The sequence below is a fragment of the Sus scrofa genome, chromosome 1 (assembly GCF_054392235.1).
Source record: "Sus scrofa isolate SSC_HxYL_T2T_F1_AM1 chromosome 1, Sscrofa_HxYL_maternal_Yorkshire_Landrace_v2.0, whole genome shotgun sequence".
Taxonomy (NCBI): Eukaryota; Metazoa; Chordata; class Mammalia; order Artiodactyla; family Suidae; genus Sus; species Sus scrofa.
This window is the reverse complement of record NC_139383.1, coordinates 226369383-226378111: the sequence shown is the minus strand read 5'-3', so window position 1 is coordinate 226378111 and position 8729 is coordinate 226369383. Positions and strand designations below refer to the sequence as shown.

At 43.5% G+C, this 8729-nt stretch overlaps 1 long non-coding RNA gene across 1 annotated transcript; it reads left to right on the top strand.

The window, feature by feature from the left end:
• The first annotated feature begins 563 nt into the window (after positions 1-563).
• LOC102166448 (uncharacterized) lies at positions 564-6339 on the top strand. Its single transcript, XR_301307.3, has 3 exons — positions 564-609; positions 2231-2402; positions 3040-6339. It is a non-coding gene; the product is annotated as an uncharacterized LOC102166448 (long non-coding RNA).
• The last annotated feature ends 2390 nt before the right edge of the window (positions 6340-8729 follow it).

Below are 8729 nucleotides of genomic sequence, written 5' to 3'. Positions count from 1 at the left end.
AGAAACAAAAGCCCCAGGGAGACCCAGCTGCAACACCACAAATTGTTCAAAGAAATGTTTCAGTCCTGCTGAGGTCATCCATCTCTCTCTGTCAGCACCAAAACTCAAGGTCTGTGTGGGTGTTTTGGACAAACTGGATTTGCAGAGCTTAATGCTCAGGTACAACGGGTAACTGAAAGGTGGCTTTGGTGAACCATCTCAGACCATGAGGCACCTGCAGTTCTGGTAACGCCAAATCAGGCTAAAGTTTGTCCAGTCCCCGTGTTCCTGACAAACTTCTAGCACTGGTTTCCCACTAGGCGCTCGCCAGGTCTCCCCATCTAAAGGCCCCACCTGCGAAAGGTGGGACGCTTTCTGTGCTATCATGGTGCCACAAAGTCAGGGCAAATTCACAAACAGGTGCGGCACATGCTACATTGTCCTGGACAAAGGGTCGGCAGAACCCAGGTGTTCACACTTGGGGTAAGAGGCAAGACTCCCAGCGCAGGCTAGGGCGCCACCCCACCGCCCGCGGTATGGGACGTGACGTCGCGCCTCTGACGTCACGGCTCGGCTGGACTCCCATGAGCCCGGGTCTCCTCCTGGACGTCCGGTCCATCCCAATGGGAGGTGCGTCCCAGAGCTCCTTCCACGTGTGTTCTTTCTTTCTTACCTGGCCAGGGCTTTCCAGGTCTCAGAGGGTCGGAAATTAGGTGAAGGGGGCGCTAGTTTAGTTGAAACACAGAGGATGGAGTTGGAGGGAGAAACGTGACTGGACCCCTGTAGGCCACAGACTTTCAAGTGGCGCCAAGTGTCCAGGTAGGGCGCTCACCGCAGCCGTTGGCTGTCAAGTGAATGGCCTTTAAGCCCTTTTCGTGGACCGCCAGTCACATGACGCACGAAGAATGCTGGTTCCTGAGGATTGTTTCTGTAGCTAGCAGCAGCCTGGCGGTTGACACCTTTGTTGCCTGTACAATGGCCCACTCACCGTTTTAGCTGGGGTCCTGACCTTTTCGCCCAGAAGACTGCTATGAGGATGGAGGTGGGGATGGAGGCATAGGGAAGGGCGTCAGGACTGTTTCTGAACACTGCTGCTTCCATGCCGGCTTTCTGGAGGCACCAGAATCCTCACTTTTGGAGCTTGGGAAAGCAGGGGTCAGGAAGGCAGTTTCCACTAGTGTCCTCCATTCCTGTTGTAAATGTCAGCTGCCGGCTGAACTTTACAGCTCCTGCAATCTAAGAATTTTTCTGCTGTGCTTCCTGCATATGGTCTTACCCACTACAATTATCTGGTTAGTTTGGCCCACCTCCTCAGTTAAGGCTTAAATGTCCTTTCACTTCCTTTTCTACCGGGCTCCCTTCAGTGTGATAAAAACACATAAGTCCTTTAAATCAGGTGTAGAAACTGAGTTCAAAATTGTGCTTGGAATATTTCAAGTGGATTAAAAAGTTTTTTCAGCAGGGAAGTTCCCTTGTGGTGCAGCAGGTTAAGGATACAGGGTTGTCATTGCAGCAGGTCAGGTTGCTGCTGTGACACAGGTTCTGTCCCTGACCTGGGACCTTCCAAATGCCAGAGCACAGCCCCCCCCAGCTCCCCCCCAAAACAACAATGCAGATAATTTGTGTTTTGAGTTATGGTGTTGTTAGTAAGATATATCTTTTTTTTTTTTTTTTTTTTTTTTTGGTCTTTTTGCTTTTTCTAGGGCCGCTCCCATGGCACATGGAGGTTCCCAGGATAGGGGTCTAATAGGAGCTGTAGACGCTGGCCTATGCCACAGCCACAGCAATGCAGGATCTGAGCAGTGTCTGCAACCTACACCACAGCTCACGGCAACGCTGGATCCTTGACCCACTGAGCAAGGCCAGGGATCGAACCCGCAACCTCATGGTTCCTAGTTGGATTCGTTAACCACTGTGCCACGACAGGAACTCCAGTAAGATATGTCTTGAAATGCTATGTAATAAACAAATTAATGCCTGAATTTGTTTGATGGTTTCTGACAACTATGCAGCCAGTTATTGGTGAAAGCCATATATTTGCATACTTTTTGGTCCACAAGGCAAGAAAAATTTGACAGAACACCTCAGCTATCGACAAACATCTATTTCTAGTTTTTTTCAATGGTCTTCTATCCTTATTTGAAAATGTGAAAGAAAATTGGGTACCCAAGATAATTAACCATTGTTTGAAGACTACTTGTTTGTTGGAACCAATACTGATCTCAGATATGTGATACCCACCATTACCTAGGAACTTGCCGACAGTGAAGAAACCTCTCACAGCATGGACTGCTGAAATGGTGTTCTGTGACCTGAAGGCTGTTGAATATACGGAGTGTTTTGCGTTCACAAAGAAAAACTTAAAGGATTCCTTTGACAAAGCACTATTGACTGCCTCGGAGACTCTGGAACTGAAGGGCCAGGTAAGTGCTGCTTGGAACATGCCTCCAGAGCTTTTTCTGCACCATTGGTGGTGTTATCAGACTAAAAGAAATGTTTAAGTCAAATTAAAAAGAAATTAAAATCTTCTTCTTTCCTTTTATTTATTTATTTATTTTTGCAGTTGTAAGGGACACTGCTTGGTGCCAGTTCCCTAATGACCTTGCACCTTATTTCTTTGTCAGCCTTACTTGACAAATTTGGCATCCAATCTGAGGCTGGTAAGGTTAGGAAGTTTTTTTGGAAGAGAGGCTGATGGAGTTCATGGGCTGAGTTAAGGGCTATAATAAGGCTTTCTAGGATCTGGTAGTACATGCTCTTGCCTAAGTGGTGCTCTAGATGGAGGAGTAAGTCTTCTCACAGACTGTGTGGGTTGGGTTGCATGGCATGAGAAGACTCCTTGGGATCTGATAGTGTATGCTTTCTATTAGTGATTATTTGGAGGCTTTCAGAGGTAGGATTGAAGCCAGCATCATGAACAGTGTCTTGTTAGTTTGCTTGTTGAAATTGAGCAGATAGCCACTTAGCTTTGAAAGTAAGTACAAACTTGTGCCTGCTGGCGTAGAGCTGCTCTCACCATACCATCTGATCTCTCCCTACCTCTGACTTTGATCTCTATAGCTTTAAGAAAAGAAACTTCCATCCTGCTACAGCTGACTGCTTCTGCTCTGCCCTGAACTCCCTGAAGAAAGGACATGGTCTCTAGGCAATGTTGTAATCCCTGAAGTACCTGTGTTAAGCTTGGTCTTTGTTTCTCTAAAAAGTCTCTGAATTCAGCTGATAGAGTTTGGGCCAAACCAATGAGTGAAGGCTCTGAGCCAATTTAATGTACCATTGTCAAAATGTATAATTTAAATGATGTTACTTTTTTTGTACTACGAATGCTTATAAAGTGTTAGAGAAAACACTTTGATGTCCAAAGGGTTCCCTGTGTAAATAATGTCTCTTGGTTGACAAATGAAAAAATTCTTTTCTTGACGGTTTTATTGCAAAGTTAGCAGATGCTTGCGAGCAGTTGTGACTAATAAACACTGACAAAATTTAGAGCCTTCTTTCCAAAAAAAAAAGAGAAAAGTTTGAGAACAATGAAGAGGAATTTACCACAATGAATCCCTTCGGCAGTCATAGAAAAAATGTTGCCTCTTAGCAAGTAAAGGACTATGTTTCTTATAAAGCTACCATGTCCTGTAACTCTTGTCAAAAGTTGACCTGTTTACCTAAGGTAAGAAAGATCATACCTTTGGGGCTCTTGAAACGTATCTTTATTATCCTTTATTCAGTGAATAGTTCACACACCCAAGTGGTTATACTTGATACCTCTGAATCTATTGTGGGAATAGATATGTTGCGTATATGTAATACTTCTCTTGATTGTTAGGAGTGTACCCAGGGGGAAATGCCACAAGTAACAGTGCTAGTGGGGTGAGTACATGACTGGCAGCCTACCTGGGTCTTCCAGCCCAGTTATGTGATACCAGTAGAGCAGTACAGGGTGCCAGGTGAATTGAGGAGAGGCAATGAGGAGATAACTATACTAATGAAGTGGTGGTAAGGGGATACATAAGGCATCTACCTAACAGGCAATATGGACTGCCCTCCCTTTTTTTGAACTGGTTAGTTCTAATGAGCCTTTTGAGCTTCAAATGTCAGGGCTTGACAGTTATGTAGACTGCATCTATAGCACTAGGCAGGGGTGCCCTCTAGGGTTTTGGACACAGCATTTTCCTACCACCACTGCCTGGTATACTCCATTGGAGGGGCAATTATTGGCCTTTTACTGCATGCCAGTAGACAGTGAGAAGCTAACTTAGTGATAGCATTCTCTGACATGCCCATTCAGGAATGGGTTAAAAATAAAAATGCCAACGAAGTTGGTATTGCTCAGCAAGCATGTGCTATTAAGTAGAAATGATGTATCCAGGAAAGAAGTAAGACTTAGTGTATTATTTTTCTATTGCTGCTGTAACAATACAGCACAAACCTAGTGGCTTAAAACAACACAAGTTTATTGTCTTACAGTTCTGAAAGCTAGAAGTCCAAAATGGGTTTCAGTAGACTGAAATAAAGGTGTTTGCAGGGCTGCCCTCCACCTTGAGATTCTAAGGAAAAATCAGTTTCCTTATGTTTTGAAATTTCTGGAGGGTTTCCTTCTTCCTTTGCTCATGACCTACTCCTCACATCATTCCAACCTCTGGCTTCCCATCATTACATCTCCTACTTCCTCTTCTGTAGTCAAATCTCCCTCTGGTATCTTTCTAATAAGGACACCTTTTGATTATATTTAGGGCCCAAATGGATAATCCCCATCTCAAGATTCCTAACTTAGTCACATCTGCAAAGTTCCTTTTACCACATAAAGTAACATTCACAGGTTACAGTGATTAGGACCTGGAACACTCTGGGGTCTGTTATTCAACGTACCGCATTGGGCATTAATGTAATCTCATACTTACCTAGTCATCACCGAGAAGTGGCTAATTCAGATGCAAGATCTATGCCATCACCTCAGGCTTCTTAAAGGCCTGGGTACACTAAGGTTCCTGAGGATGCCTAAGCCTGTGAATATGCTAGCTAGGTTAAATGTCAGTGGGGTTGTGTAGGAGAGTTAACATAGCAGATCTGAGCCTGCTTATACTAAGGCTGGTCTTTTGCTGGTGTCTGAGATGTGATTTGGAGAGGTTCCCACCATGCACAGATATGATAAGAGTGCTCATTGTACATAAAATGTTTATACAACTAGTGTGGATTATGCTGAATACCTACTTTCCTCCTGGGAGTCTGGAGTTTTGATATGTTAGACAGAAAGTGATTACATGACCAGATCCCCAGTAAAGCCTTGGCCACTGAGTCTCTAATGAGCTTCCCCAGCAAACAACATTTCATATGTGTTGGTACAACTTGTCCATGTATGACTGCTGGGAGAGGACTCTTGGAAACTTATGTCTCCAGGCTTTGCTACATGTTCCTTTTCTGTTTGCTGTGCTTTTTTTGTATCTTTTCACTGTAATAAATCTTAGCTGCCAGTACATTTATATGCTACATTGTCAGTCCTCCTAGTGAATTATCAAGCCTTTGGGGAGGGTGGTCTTGAGGACTGCTAACTTAGTTGGTGTCAGAAACCAGGTTTGCCAGCCTAACTCTGACTCACTGAATTATGGCAAAAGGATTGCTTGAGGATAGTAAAGATGAAGGAGTGAGGGATGACAAACCTTTAGTGCTAGGCTGGCTATTGAATCATTCATGGGATGAAACAGTATTTTTTGAGAGGTAGAAGTTGCTTGTGGAATTTGGAAATGACAGATCCAACTCCAGGAGAGCTGGCTTCCTGGAACTCCTGGCTATTTTTGGCTGTGCTAGGTTAAGTGAGGGGTGGGGTAGGGACTTGCCTCCTGGTGATGCCTTTTTGTATTTTGTTCTATCCTACATGTGGAGGAGAAAGGGTGAAAAAGAAAGGAGAAAGGTGAATTTGGATGACCCCCAAATATTAAGTTTATATTGCTCTTTTTTCCAAGTGGAAGGAAATAATGTTAGATCATTTCCTAGGGCTGGAGCAAAGCAAACCAGAGAGAGAAGAGAGAAAAAAACAACTCCAGCTATTTCTTCAGTCTAGTTACCATCACTGTTACAGTAGCCCAAGCCTCCCTCCCCCACCCCCAGCTCTAGCTGAGAGTCTTCTTTGGTAGCTCCAATGTTAATCCTGCAAATGTTGAATTTACTAGTAGACGGTTGAGTAAATTTCCATTGAGAGGGGGCACTTAAACAGCATTGCATTTTGTGGCTGTTGCATCCCGATGTAGGATAACAATTGATGGAAAATATATGCTTGTAATTTCATAAATGCTAGAAGGATCATCCCAGTTAGGGAAAGCTGAAAAGAAAAATTGTTAGTGGGACACACAAATAAATAATTGCTTTTTGTCACTGGTGGATGGATTTTTTTTTTTTTGAGTGTTAAAATAAGTCTCTGTAAGTGATGATGTTTATTATACTTTTTTGCCTATTATAACCTCTGGGGGAAAAAGGAAACAACATGAAGAGAGAGGCACTCTCCAGATATAAATACATTTTTGGAGTTTTACAAAGCAGATTTGAATTGCTCATGAGCTTTTGTAAAGTCAGATGTCTGACCCATAATGGCTGCTAATTTTTCTAGCCTGATATGCATATTTTGGAGTGGGTCTCAGAGTTCCCATTATGGCTCAGTGGAAACAAATCTGACTAGTATCCATGAGGATGCTGTTTCGATTCCTGGCCTTGATCAATGGGTTAAGGATCCAGTGTTGCCATGATCTGTGGTGTAGGTTGCAGGTGCTGCTTGGATCCTGAGTTGCTGTGGCTGTGGTGTAGGCCAGCAGCTGTGGCTCCCGTTTGATCCCTAGCCTGAGAATTTCCATTTGCCGCAGATGCAGCCCTAAAAAACAAACAAACAAAACAACAACAACAACAACAAAATGGAGTGGGTCTCTTTGGCTGACAAGATAAAAAGGGTGTAATAAAGCCTCACTTGTCAGTTGGAATTGGAACATGGCTGTCTGGCCTTTTAGCATCTGGGCTTTGCTGCTGCTAAAGAAAAGCTGCTTGGTTTTTTTTGGAATTCTGATGCTTAATGGCCTAGACCTGGTTTCTAAGCTGAAATCTGGTCTGGGCTATTTCAGCCTCAACACTAGCTATGCCAAACTAAAAGCTGACAAAGTTCTACTCAAAAAATAAAACTCAGATTCTGAAAGAGTTGCAGATTTAGGACACTTCTTTGTGGGCTAAATTGTGGAAACATCATAGATGCTGGCTGGACCATCTAGGTCACAAATGCCTGCAGAAAAGGGCTTATTTCTGATAGGGTCATCTGAAATTGAGCTTCTGACCAGCTTTATATTTCTGATACAGAGACTGAATGCATTCCTAACTTAAGATTCCTGCAAAAGAGCCGCAAGTTGGGGAAGGACACATCATAGGGAGTGGGACCCCTCCACCCATTACTGATGGTCAGACTCTGGACCCTGTTTCAGGGCTATCTCACTGCTGTTGACTTGTGTTTGGCTTTCTAGATTAGTTTCAATTTGAATGGTGGTCTAATAGCCTGACTCGGCTTCCCTCACTTTTCCCCTGGTATACACACCTTAGTCAGGCAGTTTGATTATTACATGCAGCTGTTCCCAGGAAGGGATTGATCTTTTCTAGGCTTCTCCCTGGATACATGATCAGGATAAAAGGGATGGCAGGTTATTAAACCCATTAAATTTTTTAAATTCAAGATTTGTTTTTCTGGTTAAATTATACAAAAATATTTTTCTGTGAAAATGCCTTTATGCTTCTTGTGTACACCTCTTCCAGACAAATGGTCTGGATGAGAGTAGGTGGTAAGTGAAAAAAATGTTGTTCCCATTGCTGAATAGGAACAACTGATTTTGTAATGATGGAGGAAAAAGTAAAAGCCCAGCACCTGAGGATGGGGAGGGGGAAGGGCATTAATGATCTTTGTTTTTCAGAACTGTTCCTATAAGCCTTGTCCTCTTCCCAAAGGAAAAACTGTGTGCCTTTTCAAGCTGTGAGCAGTTTGAATTAAACTGGTTGCGACCCTAGGCTCACACCTGACCAGCACTGATCATGATACGTCAGGTGGTGACCCCAACACCAGAATTTTCTTGCAGAATACCTATAAGATGTCCACACTTGTGAAGATGTTGAATCGATGCTATCGACAAGTAGAACTATTTGGAACTGACTACCTCAGGTAGTCCTGCTAGTCCCTCTAAAACCAAGGACTGAAATTCATAGTTTAGACTAAACTGACACCCCAGGGTGAGAGGTCTGACAGTATAAGGCCACATTGAAGGCCTTGTTGACTTCTGCTGCCTGACTAATGTATGTCCAGCTTGGCATGCCCCAACATTTGTGAACTCTTTGTTTCTATGGGTACATGTGCAGTCTCTGGGCTTGTACCTATCTGTGTGCCCTATCACCACACAACCTCAGCCCTGGAAGGATTTCAGTTTCAACTTACTGGCTGTACTTGAATCGATGCTTTGGGCTCGGTTTAAAAAAAAAGGTTAATGCAGAAACATAAGGTGAAGTCATTTTGCTTTTCTGTATAGATCTGTAGAGTTAATGGGATTTGTTTTAACTAAGTAAAGGACCCCTAAATGGCATAAATGAGATCTATACTGCGGGTTGTTCTCACCCTGCTGCAGGTAGTCCTACTGTTAATACTTTTGCGGTAAAGATGCCTTGGCCAAGAGCCAAGAGCTTACTTATCCTTGGAAAGTCCTGCTTACAGGGTTGGCTTGGTGTCTAGGATGTGTTTGGGGGAAGGT